This window comes from Bubalus kerabau, chromosome 2 (assembly GCF_029407905.1).
Source record: "Bubalus kerabau isolate K-KA32 ecotype Philippines breed swamp buffalo chromosome 2, PCC_UOA_SB_1v2, whole genome shotgun sequence".
NCBI classification, from domain to species: domain Eukaryota; kingdom Metazoa; phylum Chordata; class Mammalia; order Artiodactyla; family Bovidae; genus Bubalus; species Bubalus kerabau.
In genome coordinates, this window is record NC_073625.1 from 162,287,152 (window position 1) to 162,311,170 (window position 24,019).

At 37.8% G+C, this 24,019-nt stretch overlaps 2 pseudogenes; both read right to left on the reverse strand.

The window, feature by feature from the left end:
* Nucleotides 1-7,516: 7,516 nt before the first annotated feature.
* LOC129644504 (arylacetamide deacetylase-like) lies at nt 7,517-23,748 on the reverse strand (annotated as a pseudogene).
* Nucleotides 9,356-9,941, reverse strand: LOC129642911 (S-adenosylmethionine decarboxylase proenzyme-like; annotated as a pseudogene).
* Nucleotides 23,749-24,019: the final 271 nt, after the last annotated feature.

The window sequence follows — 24,019 nt, forward strand, 5'->3', positions numbered from 1 at the left end:
CTGATCACTGAGGAAGACTTTCTTATCTCTCCTTGCTGTTCTTTGGAACTCTGCATTCAAATGGGTATATTGTTCCTTTTTTCCTTTACTTTTCACTTCTCTTCTTTTCAAAGCTATTTGTAAGGCCTCCTCAGAGAGCCATTTTGCTTTTTTGAATTTCTTTTTCTTGGAGATGGTCTTGATCCCTGTCTCCTGTACAATGTCACAAACTTCCATCCATAGTTCATCAGGCATTCTGTCTATCAGATCTAGTCCCTTGAATCTATTTGTCACTTCTACTGTATAATCATAAGGGATTTAATTTAGGTCATACCTGAATGGCCTAGTGGTTTTCCCTACTTTCTTCAATTTAAGCCTGAATTTTACAATAAGGAGTTCATGATCTGAGCCACAGTCAGCTCCCGGTCTTATTTTCGCTGACTCTATACAGCTTTTCCATCTTTGGCTGCAAAGAATATAATCAATCTGGTTTCAGTGTTGATCATCTGATGAAGTCCATGTGTAGAGCCTTCTCTGTTGTTGTTGGAAGAAGTTGTTTGCTTTGACCAGTGAGTTCTCTTAGAAAAATTCTAGTTGCCTTTGCCCAGCTTCATTCTGTACTCCAAAGCCAGATTTGTTGTTAGTCCAGGTGTTTCTTGACTTCCTACTTTTGCATTTCAGTCTCCTGTAATGAAAAGGACATCTTTTTGTGGGGGGGGGGGGGTGTTAGTTCTAAAAGGTCTTATAGGTCTTCATAAAACCATTCAATTTCTGCTTCTTCAGCATTACTGGCTGGGGCATAGACTTGGATTACTGTGATATTGAATGGTTTGCCTTAAAAGAAGCTTGCTTCTTGGAAGAAAAGTAATGACCAACCTAGACAGCATATTAAAAAGCAGAGACATTACTTGACTAACAAAGATCCATCTAATCAAGGTTGTGATTTTTCCAGTAGTCATGTAAGGATGTGAGTTGCACTATAAAGAAAGCTGAGCACAGAAGAATTGATGCTTTTGAACTGTGTTGTTGGAGAAGACTCTTGAGAGTCCCTTGGACTGCAAGGAGATCAAACCAGTCTATCCTAAATGAAATCAGCCCTGAATGTTCATTGGAAGGACTGATGTTGAAGTTGAAACTCCAATACTCTGGTCACCTGATGTGAAGAACTGACTCATTTGAAAAGACCCCGATGCTGGGAAAGATTGAAGGTGGGAGGAAAAAGGGATGACAGAGGGTGAGATGGTTGGATGTCATCACTGACTCAATGGACATGAGTTTGAATAAATTCCAGGAGTTGGTGATGGACAGGGAAGCCTGATGTGCTACAGTCCATGGGGTCACAAAGAGTGGGACATGACTGAGTGACTGAACTGAATTGAAGCAAGGAGAATGAGCAGTCAGTGCTCAAAATACGTGAAATCCCCAGTGACTTTCAGGGAAGGGTTTTTAAAGGCAACATTAGTGGTATGGGTTGCAGGGTGCCTGATAAGACTGGATCTTTTTTCTGATTGGTTGCTGGCTGAGGGAGATACTTGGATCAACATCATCAACCTTGTGGTACCAACCAGTCTGAGGTTTATGTACTTGTGGTTAACAGTTTTCTAGTGTTGGAGTTTGGTGTCTGTAAAAACAATTTAGGAGGAACTTTCCTGGGGTCCATGGTCTAATAAGACTCTGTGCTCCCAACACTGGGCACCCAGGTTCAATCTACTCAGGGAACTAGAGCCCATGTGCTGTTTCTTAACCCTGGTGCAACCAAATAAATACACACATATTTTTAAAAAAGCAACTTAGAAATGTGTTTCAGACAGGGTTATCATGTTCTGGGAGGCATGTTATCATGTTCTATATCCCTGCTGTATGGCTGATCTATTTTCTAAAATGTTACTAGTTTCTGGCCCAATAGCTGTTCTTAGTTGCTACATGTTCACATTTTCCAAATCATTACCTTTTGAAAATTGGAGTATAATTGCTTTACAACATTGTGTTAATTTCTGTTGTAAAACTAAGTGAATCATCTATATGTATACACATATCCTCTCCCTCTTGAATTTCCCTACCACCCACCCTCATCTGACCCCTCTAGGTCACTACAAGCTAAGTAGTGACCAAGCTAAGTTCCCTGTGCTATACAGGAGGTTCCCACATGTGTATGTCAGTCCTATTCTCCCACTTTGTCTCACCCTTCCCTCCCTTCCTCTGTGTCCACGTGTGCATTCTCTATGTCTGAATCTCTATTCCTGCCCTGCAAACAAAGGTTCTCAAAGACCTTTATCAATATAATAGGCTTGGTAATAGATTGAACGGGATGATACAGTGTTGGTCTTGTGGGCTGGGGGGGAATTCACATATGAAAGGACTTTGTGCTGTGTTCTTTGTTGTGCATTTCTACCCCACCTGACAGAACTTTGCATTGATGCTTTCTCCTTTTCAGCAGAGAGCAGAGGCGTCATGATGGCAGTTGATAAAAATGAGGAGTTTTATTTACAAAGTCATTTACTGACTGTTATGTACCCTGATGCTTGTGGAACACAATTAAGAGTCTCTAATTGGAATAAAAATCTGTTCTTAACAAAGAAAGAAAGAAAAAGTAATAAAAGTAATAAAAAGTAAAAGAAAGTAATAAAGTATTGCATGCCATTATGGACTTCATCTCTGGAGTACAAAAATTAACCTTGCAGATTAAACAACCAGATAAACTGAATAAAGGGGAAAAAAAGCTTACAATCATATCAATTTATGTAGCATCCATATTAGACAAAATTCAGCAATTATTTTCTTGTCCCAGTGAAACTTGAAGGAGAAGAGAATATACACACTGGTAAAAAGCAACTCCAAAGTACAGACCTAATATCAAACACTTAAATAGTAAACTTGATATCAAATAATTAAAATCTGAACACTGGAAAAAACAAAAAAAATATCCTTTCTCGCCACTCTTTCTTTCCCTAACATTATACTGGAGGTCCTAGGCAGTGCAATAAGACAAGAAAGATGCATAAAAAGTAAGCAGATTTTTAAGGATAATTATTCACAGATGGCAGGATTATCTACATAGAAAGTCATAAATATTTCATTGAGAAGTTTTAGGACTACTAAGCAAATTAAAGCAAGGTATTGAGATATAAGATCTATCTATCTATCTATATATATATAAAAGCAATTGTGCTTCTATATTCCTGATATCAATAATAAGAAAATGAAAATTACAAATAAATTATTGCAATTTGTAACAGCCTTAAATACAAAATAAGAAGAAAAGAAGAAAGTGAAGTCTCTCAGTCGTGTCTGACATTTTGCGACCCCATGGATGGTAGCCTGTCAGGCTCCTCTGTCCACGGGATTTTCCAGGCAAGAATACTGGAGTGTGTTGCTATTTCCTTCTCCAGAGGATCTTTCCAACACAGGGAATGAACCCCATTCTCCCGCACTGCAGGCAGACTCTTCACCATCTGAGCCACCAGGGAACCAGGGAATATGAAATCACTTCAGTTCAGTTCAGTCACTCAGTCGTGTACGACTCTATGCGACCCCATGGATTACAGCATGTCAGGCCTCCATGTCCATCACCAACGCCCAGAGTTTACTCAAACTCATGCCCATTGAGTTAGAGATGCCATCCAACCATCTCATCCTCTGTTGTCCCCTTCTCTCCCGCCTTCAGTCTTTCCCAGCACCAGGGTCTTTTCAAATGAGTCAGTTCTTCGCATCAGGTGGCCAGAGTATTGGAGTTTCAGCTTCAGCATCAGTTCTTCCAATGAATATTCAGCACTGATTTCCTTTAGAATGGACTGGTTTGATCTCCTCACAGTCCAAGTGACTCTCAAAGGTCTTCTCCAACACCACAGTTCAAAAGTATCAATTCTTTGGTGCTCAGCTTTCTTTATAGTCCAGCTCTCACATCCATACATGACTGCTGAAAAAGCTATAGCCTTGACTAGACAGATCTTTGTTGGTAAAGTAATGTCTCTGCTTTTGAATATGCTATCTATGTTGGTCATAACTTTTCTTCCAAGGAGCAAGTGTCTTTTAATTTCATGGCTGCAGGTACCATCTGCAGTGATTTTGGAGCCCCCCAAAATAAAGTCTCTTTCTCTTTCCACTGTTTCCCATCTATTTGCCATGAAGTGATGGGACTGGATGCCATGATCTTAGTTTTCTGAATGTTGAGCTTTAAGTCAACTTTTCACTCTCCTTTTTCACTTTCATCAAGAGGCGCTTTAGTTATTCTTTGCTTTATGCCATATGGGTGGTGTCATCTGCATATCTGAGGTTATTGATATTTCTCCTGGCAATCTTGATTCCAGCTTGTGCTTCCTCCAGCCCAGTGTTTCTCATGATGTACTCTGCATAGAAGTTAAATAAGCAGGGTGACAATATACAGCCTTGAAATACTCCTTTTCCTATTTGGAACCAGTGTGCTGTTCCATGTCCAGTTCTAACTGTCACTTCCTGAGCTGCATACAGATTTTTCAAGAGGCCAGTCAGGTGGTCTGGTATTCCCATCTCTTTCAGAATTTTCCACAATTTGTTGTGATCCACACAGTCAAAGGCTTTGGAGTAGTCAATAAAGCAGAAATAGATGTTTTTCTGGAACTCTCTTGATTTTTCAGTGATCCAATGAATGTTGGAAATTTGATCTCTAGTTCCTCTGCCTTTTCTAAAACCAGTTTTTGAACATCTAGAATTTCACGGTTCATGTACTGTTGAAGCCTGGCTTGGAGAATTTTGAGCATTACTTTACTAGCATGTGAGATGAGTGCAATTGTGTGGTAGTTTGAGCATTTTTTGGCATTGCCTTTCTTTGGGACTGGAATGAAAACTGACCTTTCCCAGTCCTGTGGCCAGTGCTGAGTGTTCCAAATTTGCTGGCATATTGAGTACAGCATTTTCACGGCATCATCTTTCAGGATTTGAAATAGATCAACTGGAACTCCGTCACCTCCTCTAGCTTTGTTCGTAGAGATGCTTCTTAAGACCCACTTGTCTTCGCAGTCCAGGATGTCTGGCCTAGGTGAGTGATCATATCATTGTGATTATCTGGGTCAATATCTTTTTTGTATAGTTCTTCTGTGTATTCTTGACACCTGCTCTTAATATCTTCTGCTTCTGTTAGAATGTTCAAACTACCACACAGTTACACTCATCTCACATGCTAGAACAGTAATGCTCAAAATCCTCCAAGCCAGGCTTTGACAGTACATGAACCAGGAACTTCCAGATGTTCAAGCTGGATTTAGAAAAGGCAGAGGAACCAGAGATCAAATTGCCAACATCTGCTGGATCATGGAAAAAGCAAGAGAGTTCCAGAAAAGCATATACTTCTGCTTTATTGAGTACACCAAAGCCTTTGACTGTGTGGACCACAAAAAACTGTGGAAAATTCTTCAAGAGGTGGGAATACCAGACCACCTTACCTGCCTCCTGAGAAATCTGTATGTAGGTCAAGAAGCAACATGGACATGGACATGGAACAACAGACTGGTTTCAAATTAGGGAAGGAGTATGTCAAGGCTGTATATAGTCACCTTGCTTATCTAACTTACATGAGAGTATATCATGTGCAATGCCAGGCTGGATGAAGCACAAGCTGGAATCAAGATTGTGGGGAAAAATATCAATAACCTCAGATATTCAGATGACATTATCCTCATGGCAGAAAGTGAAGAATAACTAAAGAGCCTCTTGATGAAAGTGAAAGAGAGTGAAAAAGTTGGCTTAAAACTCAACATTCAGAAAACTAAGATCATGGCATCTTTTCCCATCATTTCATGGCAAATAGATGGGGAAACAATGGAAACAGTGACAGACTTTTTTTGGACCCCAAAATCACTGCAGATCATAACTGCAGCCATGAAATTAAAAGATACTTGCTCCTTGGAAGAAAAGTTATGACCAACCTAGACAGCATATGAAAAAGCAGAGACATACTTGCCAACAAAGGTCCATCTAGTCAAAGCTATGGTTTTTCTAGTAGTAATGGATATGAGATTTGGACTATAAAGAAAGCTGAGTGCCGAGGAATTGATGCTTTTGAACTGTGGTGTTGGGGAAGATCCTTGAGAGTTCCTTGGACTGCAAGGAGATCCAGTCAGTGAAATGTAAAGGAAATCAGTCCTGAATATTCATTGGAAGGACCAATGCTGAAGCTCCAATACTTTGGCCACTTGATGCAAAGAACTGACTCATTGGAAAAGACCCTGATGCTTGGAAAGAGTGAAGGCGGGAGAAGAAGGGGATGACAGAGGATAAGATGGTTGGCTGGCATCACCAGCTCCATGGACATAAGTTTGAGTAAGCTCCGGCAGTTGGTGATGGACAGGGAAGCCTGGCATGTGGCAGTCCATGGGGGTCACAAAGAGTCAGACACGACTGAGTGACTGAGCTGAGGTAAAAATTTTAGAGAATATACATAAAAATAATACATAAATTATGCTTCTGGGCTACTGTTCTTGTCAGAGTCATATCCATTCACTTATTTAGCAATGATTTTGCTTGTTTTATATAAACATCCTCAGCTAACTTTGCTGTTTTGGGCTCAATAGTTTTAGTGTACGAGCTTAGTTTCTTGGCAGCATGTGGAATCATCCAGGACCAGGGACCAAGCTCGTGTTCCCTGCACTGGCAGGCAGATTCTTAACCACTTGACCACCAGCAAAGGGAAATCCAATGACAGTGTTTGGGCTTCCCTGGTTGCTCAGGGTGAAGGATCTGCTTGACGATGCAGGAGATGGAGATTCGATTCCTGAGCCAGGATGATACCCTGGAGAAGGAAATGGCAACCCACTCCAGAAATTTTTGCCTTGGAAACCCCATGGTCAGAGGAGTCTGGCAGGCTACCATCCATGGGGTCACAAGAGTCAGACATGACTTAGTGACTAAACAGCAACAGCAGCAACAACTTCATTCATGCTAGCAATAAATGGATCTTCTCCAAGGACCTGAAATCATGCTGAGTAAATCCTTTGTAATAAACTAGCACATATTTCTTCTAGCTGAAATAACATTTATCAAGCAAGGAAAATGAAAGGAATGTAAGAAACCTAGCCTTTTAAAAATGATAAAAATAACAGACTGGAGAAGGAAATAGCAACCCACTCCAGTACTCTTGCCTGGAAAATTCCATGGACAGAGGAGCCTTGTAGGCTACAGTCCATGGGGTTGCAAAGAGTTGGACATGACTGAGCAACTTCACTTCATTTCCCTGGCAGTCTAGTGGATAACACTCCACAATTTTAATGCAGGGGATGTGTGTTCGATCCCTGGTTGGGACTAAGGGAACTAAATCCCACATGCCATGTGGCATGGCCTAAAAAAAAAAAATAACAGAAAAAGAAAATAATATATTCTGAGAAACAAAAGTGAGTGAATCCACTCTGAGACTAATGTATAAAAAACATTCATTGACAATAACAACAATTACATGCATGTGGATTTAGGAAGACTGATCTATAAAACACACATTCTTAATGTGAATTCTTTGCAGGCTTTTCCTACAACGCTAGGGTTTACATTTTTTATATTGATCAGATTTTTACTACAGGTTTTCATGTAGCCAATTAATATACTGATTGACTGCAGTGTAACCAATTTTAGTAAAAAGAAAAGAAAGTATTCCATGGAATGCACCCTCTATGTGGTTATGGACCACTTGAACTCCAGAATTCTGAAGTTGAGTAACATACATGAGGCCATAATCTCTTAAGACATCATATTGACAAGTGGTAACATAAGTCAGAGGTAGACCACACAACTGGTGGTTATCAGCTAGCGAAGGTGAAGTGTCACATCTAGAATCCCTGGATATTTTTTAGCCAGCTCTGAATTACCATGAGTTGGAGTCTTATAAATGTGACCTTTCTTAAACGTCTCAGAGAGCAAAGAACTCCAATTAACAAATTTGAACAGATTGCTTGCTTCCAGAGGAATGAGTTGTTTGGAAAGCATTGCTTTCTTAACTGATCTATCTGTAGTAATATATTCACTCCAGAATCTGACATGAATGATTTTGACAGAACTGGTTAAGGTGCATTTTCTCAATATAATGGTAAATCGAAATGAAAATTCTGAAGAACGGGATATATTAAAGTTGGGGCTGGTGCACTGGGACGACCCAGAGGGATGGAATGGGGAGGGAGGAGGGAGGAGGGTTCAGGATGGGGAACACATGTATACCTGTGGTGGATTCATTTTGATATTTGGCAAAACTAATACAGTTATGTAAAGTTTAAAAATAAAATAAAATTAAAAAAAAATAAAGATCAAACCTTGAGTTTGATCTTTACATTTGGATCGTCTAAGAGCTGAAAAATATTAGGATATGTTGACTGTATAAGTCATTTTAATGGAAAAAAAACACAATGCAAAAAAGGCATTCTTTTTCATTTTATTTTATTTTTAAACCTGAAACACTGTATTAGTTTTGCCAAACATCAAAACGAAAAAGTCATTCTTAAATTTAAAAATCCTTAAATATATAACATAATTTGCACAGTTGGTAAAAGAATAAAAATATTAATATTAAGTAAATTTTAGTAGTAGATGCCCATAAACTAAATTTAAATTTTCAAAACAAAAATAATCAGTACCCTCCTCATAAACCTTGTTAAAGTATCTTTTATTATATATGAATTGCATACTTATGTAACCTGCAGGTGTTTGATCCTCTTTTTCATTTTTAAGACTATTTTAAATATCTAAGTATGTCATCAAACATTGTGATGGGAAGGAGAAAGCTCTCACACTGAAGAGATGTTTGATCTTGGAAGATTATAAACAATGTGAAACTTTTAATTTTTAATTTTTTTCAGCACTGCTCTATCTTTTCTAGGTCTAGTCCTTATCTTTCCAAGAACAGTAAAATTTTATCATTTTCTTCTAGGCTAATTTTCCTGCAATGTGCTTCTGAGCACATTGCGACAAAATGATTATTCTATCCGTCATAAGACATGTATCTAGTAACCCATGTTTTTTTCTTTTTTGTTGCACAGTAATGTTTGGATAAATTAAAATTTTCAGACTTTCATAAGGTTGTTTTTCCAAACACTACCAACTTTGTCTTGGACATGCCTGAAGTGCTGGCCTATTTAAGAGAAGGCAAACTGATTATCACACTGAAAAATAGTATCGCTCACTCATCACTCAGAGTACTGACCAGGACTTCAGGTACAATTTGGTAGTGGTAGTGTTTGCATTCAATTTTCAAGAGAAAACTTTTAATAACTACCCAATAAGAATGATGTTTCTTCTAAGTGTTTTTGTTTACATACTTTTTTTCAAAGTTAGGAAATTCTTTTCTAGTCACCATTTCCTATTTGTTTCGTATTTATAGATGCTGAGTATTATCTGTAAACAGTTCACAAACTTATTAACATAATCATATGATTTTCTTCTTTAAATTGACTGCTGGATCAAGCTCACTCATCAGAACTTCCAGGGTTTGATCTGGCTGATTGATTACCCAACTCTCTGGGAAATCCAAAGTTTACAAAGTACCAACAGTCAGAATTCATGTGTCCCATACAATATGCTGTTCCATTTGGGAAAACTGCATTAAGAAAGTCTATTTTTGCCTGGATATTCCTGTGGGGTGTGCCCTTGGTGAGACAACTTCATGAAATTCTTATGAGAATAAAAGAAGCTTTAAATTAAGCTAAATCCACTGTAATCCCTAGCAAATTTCAACAAGGGAATCAGTGCTTTCAGCCAGAGGATGGTACCATATGTCTTCAAAATGGAACGGTCTCTTAGAGACAAACATACTACTCTCACTGAGTACATAAGCTTCCTGCTTGTCAGTTTCTGTTACATGACTGAATATTGCAGTCTTCAAAAATATGACCCACTCTGATTTTGGTATGGTAAGAAGATCCCCAGATGCTTGGTTTGTGTTGGGCTACTGCATGGAGAAGCAAACTTCCAGCAGTTTCTTGATTTTCCTCCAAAAAATGTGCAGCTTCCATAACCATGAGACTAGTGACCCACCAACAACCACAGAAAATCAACTACATTAAATCTCTTTTCCCACAGATGATGCCGCCACTGCAGATTGTTCCAGCTGTGTTAGTAAAGTTCAGGTTCATTTTTGCCATAGCTTTATATTAACTTTTAAAAAAAAGGATTAATAAAAATGTCCTGGCTTTTTTTTTTTTTTTTGGTGTGTGAGGGACCCTGAACGTGAGTTTGTTGGGAATAGAGGCAGATACAGCTGTCTCTTGCGGCCCACTGTTTCACTGTGAGAGAGAGTACTAGCTAACATTGTGGACCACATTGTGAGAGCCCTTTCCTGTCTTTTTGGTCCTCCATCTGGGGTTAATGTTCTTCTGCCTGAAATCATCCTCTTTAAAATCCAAAGCGACAGTAGGCTGGGTAGTGAATTCTCTTTAATTTTATTTGTAAATATATGTCATTTTGTCCTCAGATTAGAAAGATATATTCATATTAGTCTTTTCCTCCATATGCTTACATGTCTATTCTCATTTTGTATTTTCTTTTAATCTAGCTGTTCAGTATTACAATTTTTCTGGTCTGTCTTCCAATTTCTATATTGTATTGCACTCAATATAATAACAAATATCTACATTGTAAAACCAAGAGTGAACGATGAACTTTGGATGATGATAATGTGTAAAATATAAGTTCGTCAACTGAAACAAATGAATCAGTCTGGGTGGGGTTGTTGATAAGGAAGGTGGCTACGTATGTGTGGCAGAGGGTAGTTTGGAAATTTTTGTCTTCTTCTCAATTTTGCCATGAATCTAAAACTGCTCTGTAAGTAATCTTAAAGTCTATATTAAATGCTTAACTTTGAAGGTTAATATTTTTATATATTGAAGTTTTATTTCTTTATTTTTTGAATAATCCATAATATACAGCTTCTTCCATGAGCATATTTCTAAGTTTTAAAATATATTTTTATTTCTATTAAACAGATTCTACTAAAACATTTTTTCTAAGGATAATGATATCTGAATCTGGGTGATTTTTTCCCCCTGTAACTAGTTCTTACTTTCCTCTTTGTCTATATACCTGCTTACCTTCAGCTTTCTATTAATTATTGAAATGAAAAATTAATTTTTGGAATTAATTGAGACCAAGGATCAGGTTGCCTTCTCTCAGTGATGACCTATATTTGCTTCTAGTAAGATACATACACATAGTATATTATAATATATAATATTCTGAATATATATTATGAATATACTCAGATTAAATAAAATACTTTGATTTCTTAATTATAGTTATTGCTATAATTTATTGATTTTCTTTCTTAAAAATGCTTATATACTATACAGGAAATTGTATCAGCATTTTACAAAAGTATTAAAGTATAAAATTGTTCACCTGAGTGTTCCTCAAAATAAGTAAAGGAAAAATACTGACATTGTATTTATAATTTAGAAGTAAGAATCAAAAATTTTTAATAAAAGATAAAAGAAAACCTAATAAGTGAAAATGCTGGGCATCTTACCTGCTGGGTCACTCTTGCAGCTAAATTCCCTCTAGTACTGTCTCCAGAGATACCAATTCTTCCAGGATTTACACATCTTTCAAGAATTTGGGGGTGTAAAAACCATTTTAATGCAGTGTACACATCTTCAAATTGAACTGGAAAATGGTACTTTGGGGCTAGTCTGTAGCTGTAGACAGAAAAACAATCACTGATTTATTTAACATTAAAATTTTTTAATTTAATTTTTATTTTCTATTGGGGTGCTCCAGGTGGTGCTAGTAGTAAAGAACCTGTCTGCAAATGCAGAAGACATAAGACACACAGGTGTGATCCCTGGGTCAGGAAGATCCCCCGGAGAAGGGCAAGGCAACCCACTCAAGTATTCTTGCCTGGAGAATCACATGGACAGAGGAGCCTGGCTACAGTCCTTGGGGTCACAAAGACTCAGACATGACTAAAGTGACTTAGCATGCACATAGTTGATTTATGTATTAGTTTCAAGTGTGTAGTAAAGTGGTTCAGTTGTACATATGTCCATTCTTTTTCAGATAATTATGCCATATAGGTTATTACAAAAGAATATATAAAATATTGAGTAGAGGTCCCTGTACTATAACCATTGATTCTTAGTCATATACTAAAATAAGGCAGGCACTTCTGATCCACAATCAAAAGTAAAATTTTGTTTTTATCAACAGGATATTTGTTGAAAAATGTATTTTTCCTAATCATAAAATGTGACTGGCAATCTCTGAATATCATTTTTATAATAAAAATTTAGAGTTTGATCAATTTGGTCAATTTTGGGGGGAAACTTTCTAGCTGCTCTCTTTTGCTAGCAACAAATATTTACGGAATGATTAGTTTTGGTAATTCCCATACTGTTTCTTAAAAAATTAGTCATTATTACTACTTGTTTCTCCAGTTATTTTTCCAACTTTATAAAATTATTCAAATTTGACAGAATCTTAATTGCATTAGTCCAGTAATTCTTTATTTTCTAAGGTTTAAGTAGCTTCTCACAGAGAGTATATTCTATAGAAAATTTAAACCTTTTTCCTACTCTTTCTAAAGAGTGCTCTAAAAAGGACTTTAAGATAGGTTCTGTCTTACCTTTCGTAGTCAACATGGAAATAGTTGATTTATTCAATGGATTACTATCTTCTAGGCACCATTCCAAGCACTGTTACAGGTATTATAACATTTAATCCCCATATAAATGATGAGTTTTGCAAATTATTAATATTTAGAGTCTCATCCTTTAAAATATCACACAGTTACCAATTTGCAGAATCTACATTCAATCCCACTCCTCTGGCCCCAAAGTCCACCTCCTTAGTACCCTACTAATTATAGGGGAAAAATCCAGAGCCAGCAGTTAAGTCCCTGTGATTCTGCAGCCTTGAACAAATTTTTAACTTTCTGGTGTTTGTTCCTTTTTGAAATATGTGTATGTCTTTTCTCTCCAATGCTGGACTGGATGGCCTCTGACATTAGGTTTCTCTATTTATAGTCAGTCTCATCAGGGGCATGGATTAATTTTTGCCATAAAAAACACTCTATATAGCTGACTGTATATTGATATGTAAGGCATGAGGCCTAAAATCAAATGAACACAGCTCTGACTTGTTGATGTGACAACTGTGTCAATCTGTCTGCTGTCCATCTTGACAGAAGGTCATAGGTATAGTAATCTGAAATAAAAGAAAATATAAGGCATTACTAATTACAACTGAAAAATGGCACTGTTAAGAATAAAGTTTACTGTGGCAATATTGTAAATTTCTTCCCTTTATTGTGAAATACTAACAAAAGGAAAAAAAAAACCTAACCCTAGTTTCATGTTGATCAATGCACATATTCACATCTCAATAGAATGTGAATCATTCTCTTTGGTGATCCTTTCATTTGCCCCTGATCAGCTTTCTTTTCCATTTGAGAAAATTTTCAATTGCCTAGTCCAAATTAGCTTTGTTTACCTGCCTTTAATGCAACTGGCATGTGGTTAGAGGCTGGGAATGTAAATATGTAGAGATATGTTCTCTGACTTTAAGGTGCTCACATCAATGAGGTATACGGGCACAGATACAGGTCAACAACAAAATTACAAAAGAAAATAAAATAGTGTGAGTGGACAGCAGTGTTGAGATACAGGGGAGAAATCTCTCATTAAACCTCCCAAGGGTTCTGGGTAGAATTTAGAAAGGATTTGAGTAGACTAGAGACTGCAAGTTTGTATAAATATTTTCCATGAGAATGTGTGTGTATGTCGGGAATTAGCACTCATATAAGTACAAATCTAGCAAAATAGTTTGAGGAATAAAGCTTTCAGCATTTGGGCCCATTTGAAAGACAAATCAGCCATGGTAAAAAATTTTTACTTTAGAAACACACTGTATCAACAGCAGTTAATAATACTGCCTATTCATTTTAATCTTTTAGCAGCACTCCCTTAATTACTTTTCATACAATCAACTCCACATACCTACAACTAACTTACTACTTCTCCACTGAAGTCTTCTTCCCTCTCCTAGGAAGACTTGTTCCTCCTTTCGTGTGCTGGCAGAGCTTTGCCCTCAGATCTCTTTCACTATTCATTTATCATAGCATCATTATGTAATGTCTGCCCTCATGCAATCAATAAAATTGTCCATGAGGCATTCTTTAACTTTTCAGGACGCCTTTAGCATTAGGTATTGCCAACTCCATCCTCTTTCCTGGTATTCTCTTGTTTCTAGGTTTCTCTTGCATCTCTGACCATTCTTAGTCCTACAGTATTGCTGTCATCTCTTCTTGCACCATTTGAAAATATTAATAGTTTCATGCCAACACTCCCTAAGTCACGCAACCTAGAACACTGGCAATCAAACTCACTTCAGACCTAGGGAACTGGGGCACTGCTCAGGGTTCCAACATTAGAAGGACTGTTTGGATTTCTTTGGTAACTGCTTCACCACAGGGTATAGACCCAGCAGGGCACAGTGGCATGTCTTTCCTTTGCAAACCACACTCTCAGTACCTTGGACCTTGGGCCTGGAATAGAATCTTGCTACTTTTAATCCACAGTCCTATCCATTGTGATATCCTTCCTTAAAAAAAATTTACTAAAAGTCTTTTTAACATAAAAACAAAACTATTTTTCTGAATACATTTTGATCTGGGAAAGGGATAGAAATGTTGCTGGGGGAAAAATAAGCAAGAAAACATAACTCATTATTTAGTTGTATGCTGTTAAGCAGAAGATGATTTCAAGAAAGCAGACTATACTTTAACATTTAATTTTAAAAACTGAACATTTTTTAACCTCTATATGGTGCCATTGGGAAAGCATACTTGAAGTATAATCATTTGAGTCTTGAAAGATAAATAAGATATTTGGAGCAATATGTTAGTAAGCTCAAAAGACAAAGAAATGATTTTATTTTCTAAGGAGCTTCTTCTTCATTCTGGAAAATTCGTAAGTTCTATCAGTGAGTGGTAGGATCAGAAACTCTCATAATTATTGTAACAGAAATGTTTTAAAATCCAAATGTTAATAAACATTTATTTAGAATGAGATTTCAAAAACTCCATTGATTCATGTTGCTTGAATGAAATGAGTCTCAGAAGCAGAAACACAATATTTAAATTATAGATCATAGTATGAGAGTAATAATTTATATTATATGAAGTGAATCTTCCAAAATATCACCCTTATCATTACTACCCAAACAGCAACTACCACCATGGATATAAAACAATCCCCTTCTTAATGATTTTGGCTTCTGTTAGCACACATATATATGGACAGGAATGTTGTTAAATGTTGTATCTTTCACAGTTACATTTTCATCTGATATTGGTGAAATGCTTTGAAAGCCTGAAAAGAATGCCATGAATCCATAAATTGGCTTAGCCCCAGTATTTCAGCACACAGGGCCTAAAATAAAACAGACACACACATCTATTCTAAATGCAAAAGGTGTTTTTGATCCAAGAGTGCACATTAATATTCAATATGACACCAAAAGTTTTAGTTGCAATCTTTCAGAAAATCTGTCATGATACCACCAGAAGATATACAAACCCAGATGCTTTATTACCATATGATGATTTCCCATAGGTGACAATAATTCTTTATACAGTCATCCAATAGGAGTATTAATATGAAATATATAATTCTGTATTAAATACAGTCAATGACCAGGAGAACTAAGCAAACTTTATTCTCAGAGCCAAAAGAAAGACTTAAGTTATAAAAGGACATCATTTTTAATATGCTGTCTAGGTTGGTCATAACTTTCCTTCCAAGGAGGAAGCGTCTTTTAATTTCATGGCTGCAATCACCATCTGCAGTGATTTCGGAGCCCAGAAAAATAAAGTCTCCCACTGTTACAACTGTTTCCCCATCTATTTGCCATGAAGTGATGGGAACAGATGCCGTGATCTTAGTTTTCTGAATGTTGAGCTTTAAGCCAAGTTTTTCACTCCTCTTTTTCACTTTCATCAAGAGGCCCTTTAGTTATTCTTCACTTTCTGCCATAATGGTGGTGTCATCTGCATATCCGAGGTTACTGATATTTCTCCCGGCAATCTTGATTCCAGCTTGTGCTTCACCCAGCCCAGCGTTTCTGATGATGTACTCTGCAGAGAAGTTAATAAGCAGGGTGACAATACACAGCCTTGACATACTCCTTTTCCTATTGGGAACCAGTCTGTTGTTCCATGTCCAGTTCTAACTGTTGCTTCCTGACCTGCATAGAGGTTTCTCAAGAGGCAGGTCAGGTGGTCTGGTATTCATATCTCTTGAAGAATTTTCCACAGTTTATTGTGATCCACACAGTCAAAGGCTTTGGCATAGTCAATAAAGCAGAAATAGATGTTTTTCTGGAACTCTCTTGCTTTTTCCATGATCCAGCAGATGTTGGCAATTTGATCTCTGGTCCCTCTGCTTTTTCTAAAACCAGCTTGAACATCTGGAAGTTCATGGTTCATGTATTGCTGAAGCCTGGCTTGGAGAATTTTGAGCGTTACTTTACTAGTGTGTGAGATGAGTGCAATTGTGCGGTAGTTTGAGCCTTCTTTGGCATTGCCTTTCTTTGGGATTGGAATGAAAACTGACCTTTTCCAGTCCTGTGGCCACTGCTGAGTTTTCCAAATGTGCTGGCATATTGAGTGCAGCACTTTCACAGCATCATCTTTCAGGATTTGAAATAGCTCAACTGGAATTCCATCACCTCCACTAGCTTTGTTCGTAGTGATGCTTTCTAAGGCTCACTTGACTTCACATTCCAGGATGTCTGGCTCTAGGTCAGTGATCACACCATCATGATTATCTGTGCTGTGAAGCTCTTTTTTGTACAGTCCTTCTGTGTATTCTTGCTACCTCTTCTTAATAGCTTCTGCTTCTGTTAGGTCCATACCATTTCTGTCCTTTACCGAGCCCATCTTTGCATGAAATGTTCTGTTGGTATCTCTAATTTTCTTGAAGAGATCTCTAGTCTTTCCTATGACAGACCTAGAGTCTGTACCATTTAGCTGTACAGCAGAAACTAACACAACATTGTCAAGCAATTGTACCCCAATAAAAGCAAAACAACAAAAGGTGTTTCTAGTTCCTTGGCCCAATGACTATTCTTTCTTGCTATATGTTCACAGTTTCCTAATTATTAATTTTGAGGGAGATGTTTGACATTCAGGTGAGGTCTGAAGCAAAGGCTTATACTTTAAGAGAGAGGGAACACAGGGAGTTGGATAGCTGAGATGGCCCGAAAAGATTCTACTCGCTTTCATTAGCAGCTGCCAGCTTCAACCCTATGATCTCAAGGTCTCTACTTGTAATTATGCAACCATTTCAGACTCAATTCAGTTCTTGCTTAACAAGCACCCTTACTTCTTGACAGCCTCCAATCCTAATTCTTGACAGAGAATTTTGTAACTTTGTGGTATTTCCTATACAAGTCTCTCCCATTTTATACTGTGGTGGAGCATAATTCAAGTGCTTCTCAAAATACAGATTTGAGATATAGCTTTTCCAAGCTATATTCTCAGTTTGGCTCAAGTAAAACTCTTTTCTATTCCTATTGTAGATTGTTGATTATTTCCGTTAGCAATTTGTATGCTCCCTTTGAAAAATGTCTAATCAAATACTTTTCTTTCAAAAGAAAGCTTTTTTTTTTTTAATTGAGTTGCATGAGTTATTTGTGTATTTTGGATATTAACTCTTAATTGGAGAGTCATCTGCAAATATTTTCTCCCATTTCACAGGTTGCCTTTTCATTTTGTTGATGGTTTCCTTTGTTGTGCAGAAACTTTAGTTTGATGTAGTCTCACTTTCATTGTTATTATTATTATTGCTGCACTTATTTAGGTGTCAAATCCAAAAAAATCATTGCCAAGACCAATGTTAGGATATCTGTACAACCATATTTATTGCAGCATTATTTACAGTAGGCAAGTATGGACATGACTGTTACCAAGAAAGGATTTGCTGTCCAACCTGCATACAAACCAATACTATGGTAATGGCTTCTGAGAAAAGAAAAAGCTCTGTTGTCAGGTTGAAGCGCAAGGACATAGGCAGGGTTCAAATCTGTCTCCACAATTCAGGGTACAGGGCAAAATTTTAAAGGCCAGAGGGAACAAGCTTATATGCACAAATGCTTATGGGGCAGGTTTTGATTAGGTTTTAGAATGTGACCATTTATGGTAAGGATGGTAAAGGGGCTTCAGCACTGAATCTTTTTGGAAAATGGACTCTGCTTCTGAAAGGATTCTAACATTCAGGTTCCAGTCACATCACAGTTCTTTGACTTGGTTGTGTGTGTGTGTATGTGTGTGTGTGGAGGTGGGGGGGAGTCAGGGGATTTTAGTTACAGTTGTTGCTGCTGCTGCTGCTGCTGCTGCTAAGTCGCCTCAGTCGTGTCCGACTCTGTGCGACCCCATAGACGGCAGCCCACCAGGCTCCCCTGTCCCTGGGATTCTCCAGACAAAAATACTGGAGTGGGTTGCCATTTCCTTCTCCAATGTATGAAAGTGAAAAGTGAAAGTGAAGTCACTCAGTCATGTCCGACTCTTCACGATGCCATGGACTGCAGCCTACCAGGCTCCTCTGTCCATGGGATTTTCCAGGCAAGAGTACTGGAGTGGGGTGCCATCGCCTTGAGGTAAAAAATTTCTCTATTGTGCATGTTTTGGCTGCATGACTTGTAGTTCTGTTGTCTTTAGGAAACAACAGAGTATCTTGGTAGAAACAGGATAAAGCTAACTTGGGCTGCTTTTTTTGTTACACAACCTCAGTTCAGTTCAGTGGCTCAGTCGTCTCCGACTCTTTGTGACCCCATGGACTGCAGCACGCCAGGCTTCCTTTTCCATCACCAACTCAACTCATGTCCAGTGAGTTAGTGGTGCCAACAAACCATCTCATCCTCTGTCGTTCACTTCTTCTCCTGCCTTCAATCTTTCCCAGCATCAGGGTCTTTTCCAATGAGTCAGTTCTTCCAATCAGGTGGCAAAAGTATTAGAGTTTCAGCTTTAGCATCAGCCCTTCCAATAAATATTCAGCACTGATTTCCTTTAGGTTTGAACTCCTTGCAGTCCAAGGGACTCTCAAGAGTCTTCAACACGAAAGTTCAAAGCATCAATTCTTCAATGTCAATTTTCTTTATGGTCCAACGCTCACGTCCATACATGACTACTGAAAAAACCATAGCTTTGACTACCTTTGTTGGTAAAATGATGTCTCTGCTTTTTAATATGCTGTCTATGTTTATTATAGCTTTTCTTCTAAGGAGCAAGTGTCTTTTAATTCACGGCTGAAGTCACCATCTGCAGTGATTTTGGAGCCTCTGAAAATAAAGTCTGTCACTGTTTCAATTTGCCATGAAGTGATGGGACCTGATACCATGATTTTAGTTTCTTGTTCTTTTTTAAATTAATTTATTTATTTTAATTGGGGGCATTACTTTACAGCATTGTAGTGATTTTTACCATTCATTGACATGAATGTGCCATGGGTGTACATGTGTCCCCCATCATGAACCCCCTTCCCACCTCCCTCCCCATCCCATCCCTCAGGCTTGTCCCAGTGCACTGGCTTTGATTGCCCTGTTTCATGCATTGAACTTGGACTGGTGATCTATTTCACATATGGTAATATACATGTTTCAATGCTATTCTCTCAAATCACCCCATCCTCGCCTTTTCCCAAAGAGTCCAAAAGTCTGTTCTTTATATCTGTGTCTCTTTTGCTGTTTCGCATATAGGGTCATTGTTACCATCTTTCTAAATTCCATATGTATGTGTTAATATACTGTATTGGTGTTTCTCTTTCTGACTTACTTCACTCTGTATACAGGCTCCAGTTTCATCCATCTCATTAGAACTGATTCAAATGTGTTCTTTTTAATAGCTGAGTAATATTCCATCGTGTATATGTACCACAGCTTTCTTATCAATTTGTCTGCCAATGAACATCTAGGTTGCTTCCATGTCCTAGCTATTGTAAACAGTGCTGCGATGAACATTGGGGTACATGTGTCTCTTTCAGTTCTGGTTTCCTCATGGGATTGAGGAAATCCCATTTCCTCAATCAGCAGTGGGATTGCTGGGTTGTATGGCAGTTCTATTTCAAGTTTTTAAAGGAATTTCCATACTGGTCTCCTCAATGGCTGTACTAGTTTTCATTTCCACCAACAGTGTAGGAGTGTTCCCTTTTCTCCACACTCTCTCCAGCATTTATTGTTTGTAGACTTTCTGATGGTAGCCATTCTGACCAGTTAAGAAGACTCTTGAGAGTCCCTTGGACTGCAAGGAGATTCAACCAGTCTATCCTAAAGGAGAACAGTCCTGGGTGTTCATTGGAAGGACTGATTCTGAGGCTGAAATGCCAATACTTTGGCCACCTAGTGCAAAGAGCTGACTCATTTGAAAAGACCCTAATGCTGGGAAAGATGGAGGGCAGGAGGAGAAGGGGACGGCAGAGGATGAGATTGTTGGATGGCATCACTGACTCAATGGACATGAGTTTGGGTAGACTGCAGGAGTTGGTGATGGACAGGGAGGCCTGGCATGCTGTGGTTCATGGGGTCGCAAAGAGTCGGACACGACTGAGCGACTGAACTGAACTGAACTGATTCTGATCGGTGTGAGATGGTACCTCATTGTGGTTTTGATTTGCGTTTCGCCAATAATGAGTGATGTTGAGTATCTTTTCTTGTGTTTGTTAGCTATCCATATGTCTTCTTTGGAGAAATGTCTGTTTAGTTCTTTGGCCCATTTTTTTTTTAATTGGGTCATTTATTTTTCTGGTATTGAACTGCATAAGCTGCTTGTATATTTTGGAGATTAATTCTTTGTCAGTTTCTTCATTTGCTATTATTTTCTCCCATTCTGAAGGCTGGCTTTTCACCTTGTTTATAGTTTCTTTCATTATGCAAAAGCATATAAGTTTAATTAGGTCCCATTAGTTTATTTTTGCTTTTACAGGTGGTTGGCCAGTTTTCCCAGTGCCACTTATTAAAGAGATTGTCTTTTCTCCATTGTATATTTTTGCCTCCTTTGTCAAAGATAAGGTGTCCATAGGTACATGGATTTATCTCTGGGCTTTCTATTTTGTTCCATTGATCTATATTTCTGTCTTTGTGCCAGTACCATACTGTCTTGATTATTGTAGCTTTGCAGTACAGTCTGAAGTCAGGCAGATTGATTCCTCCAGTTCCATTCTTCTTTCTCAAGATTGCTTTGGCTATTCTAGGTTTTTTGTATTTCCATACTAATTGTGAAATTATTTGTTCTAGTTCTGTGAAAAATACCATTGGTAGCTTGATAAAGATTGCATTGAATCTATAGATTGCTTTGGGTAGTGTACTCATTTTCACTATATTGATTCTTCTGGTCCATGAAAATGGTATATTTATCCATCTATTTGTGTCATCTTTGATTTCTTTTGCCAGTGTTTGATAGTTTTCTATGTACAGGTCTTTTGTTTCTTTAGGTAGATTTATTTCTAAGTATTTTATTCTTTTCATCACAATGGTGAATGGAATTGTCTCCTTAATTTCTCTTTCCTCTTTCTCATTGTTAGTGTATAGGAACACAAGGGATATCTGTATATTAATTTTATATCCTGAAACTTTACTATATTCATTGATTAGCTCTAGTAATTTTCTGGTGGTGTCTTTAGGGTTTTCTATGTAGAGGATCATGTCATCTGCACACAGTGAGAGTATTACTTCTTCTTTTCCAATCTGGATTTCTTTTATTTCTTTTTCTTCTCTGATTGCTGTGGCCAAAACTTCCAAAACTATGTTGAATACTAATGGTGAGAGTGGGCACCCTTGTCTTGTTCCTGACTTTAAGGGAAATGCTTTCAGTTGTTCAATATTGAGGATAATGTTTGCTGTCATTTTATCGTATATGGTTTTCATTATGTTGAGATACTCCCTCTATGCAGGTTTCTGTTTATTTTTGTTTTGTTTTGTTTTTTTAATCATAAATGGATGCTGAATTTTGTCAAAGGCCTTCTCTGCATCTGTTGAGATAATAATCTGGCTTGTATCTTTTAATTTGTTAATGTGGTGTATCACATTGATTGATTTGTGAATATTGAAGAATCCTTACACCCCCGGGATGAAGTCCACTTGGTCATGAAGTATGATCTTTTTTAATATAGTGTTGGATTCTGTCTGCTAGAATTTTGTTGAGGATTTTTGTATCTAAGTTATTCAATGATATTGGCCTGTAGTTTTCTTTTTTGTGGCATCTTTGTCTGGTTTTGATATTAGGGATTTTTGAATGTTGAGTTTTAAACCAGTTTTGCACTCTCCTCTTTCACTTTCATTGAGAGGCTCTTCAGTTCCTCTTCACTTTCTGCCATAAGATGATATACTCTGCATATCTGAGGTTATTGGTATTTCCTCTGGCAATCTTGATTCCAGCTTGTACTTCATCCAGCCTGGCATTTTGCATGATGTACTCTGCATATAAGTTAAATAAGCAGGGTGACAATACACACCCTTTATATACTCCTTTCCCAATTTGGACCAGTCTGTTGTTCCATGTCTGGTTCTAACTGTTGCTTATCGACCTGCATACAGATTTCTCAGGAGGCAAGTAAGCTGGTCTGGTATACCCATCTCTTGAAGAATTTTCCACAGTTTGTTGTCCAAACAGTCAAAGGCTTTGGCATAGTCAATAAAGCAGAAGGAGATATTTTTCTGGAACTCTCTTGCTTTTCTATGATCCCTCAGGTAGTAGCGATTTGATCTCTGGTTCCTCTTCCTTTTGTAAATCTTGCTTGAACATTTGGAAGATCTCAGTTCACATACTGTTGAAGCCACACTTGGAGAATTTTGAGCATTACTTTGCCAGTGTGTGAGATGACTGCAATGGAGGGGTAGTTTTTACATTCTTTGGCATTGTCTTTCTTAGAAATTGGAATGAAAACTGACACTTTCCAGTCCTGTGGCCACTGTGGAGTTTTCCAAATTTGCTGACAATTTTGTTGCAACACTTTCACAGCATCATCTTTTAGGATTTGAAATAGCTCAACTGGAATTCCCCCACTTCCACTAGCTTTGTTCATAGCTATGCTTCCAAAGGCCCATTTGACTTTGCATTCCAGGATGTCAGGCTCTAGGTGAGTAATCACACCATCCTGGTTATCTGGGTCATGAAGATCTTTTTTGTATAGTTTTTCTGTGTGTTCTTGCCACCTCTTCTTAATATCTTCTGCTTCTGTTAGGTCCATAATATTTCTGTCCTTTGTTGTGCCCGTCTCTGCATGAAATGTTCCCTTGTTATCTCTACTATTCTTGAAGAGATCTCTAGTGTTTCCCAGTTTAATGTTTCCCTCTATTTCTTTGCATTGATCACTTAGAAGGCTTTCTTATCTCTCCTTGCTATTCTTTGGAACTCTGCATTCAGATGGGTATATCTTTCCTTTTCTCCTTTGCCTTTAGCTCCCTTTCTTTTCTCAGCTATTTGTAAGGCCTCCTCAGACAATCATTTTGCCTTTTTGCACTTCTTTTTCTTGGGATGGTTTTGATCACTGCCTTCTGCACCATGTCATGAACCTCCAGCCATAGTTCTTCTGGAACTTTGTCTATCAAATCTAATCCCTTGGATCTATTTGTTACTTCCACTGTATAATCCTAAGGGATTTGTTTTAGGTCATATCTGAATTGTCTAGTGGTATTCCCTACTTTCTTTAATTTAAGTTGAATTTTGCAATAAGGAGTTCATGATCTGAATCATAGAAAACTAACCAAATTCATCACATAGACAACATCCCTGTCTAACTCAATGAAGCTATGAACCATGTGTGTAGGGCCAACCATGATGGGTGGGTCATAGTGGAGAGTTTTGACAAAATGTGGTCTACTGGAGAAGATAATGACAAACCACTTCAGTTATGCTTGCTTTGAAAAGAAGAAAGAGAATGAAAAGAGAAAACAATACAACACTGAAAGATAAACTCCCCAGGTCAGTAGGTGCCCAATACATTACTGGAGAAGAGTGAAGTAACTCCAGAAAGAATGAAGAGATGGAGCCAAAGTGAAAACAATGCCCAGTTGTCAATGTGACTGATGACAGAAGTAAAGTCCAATG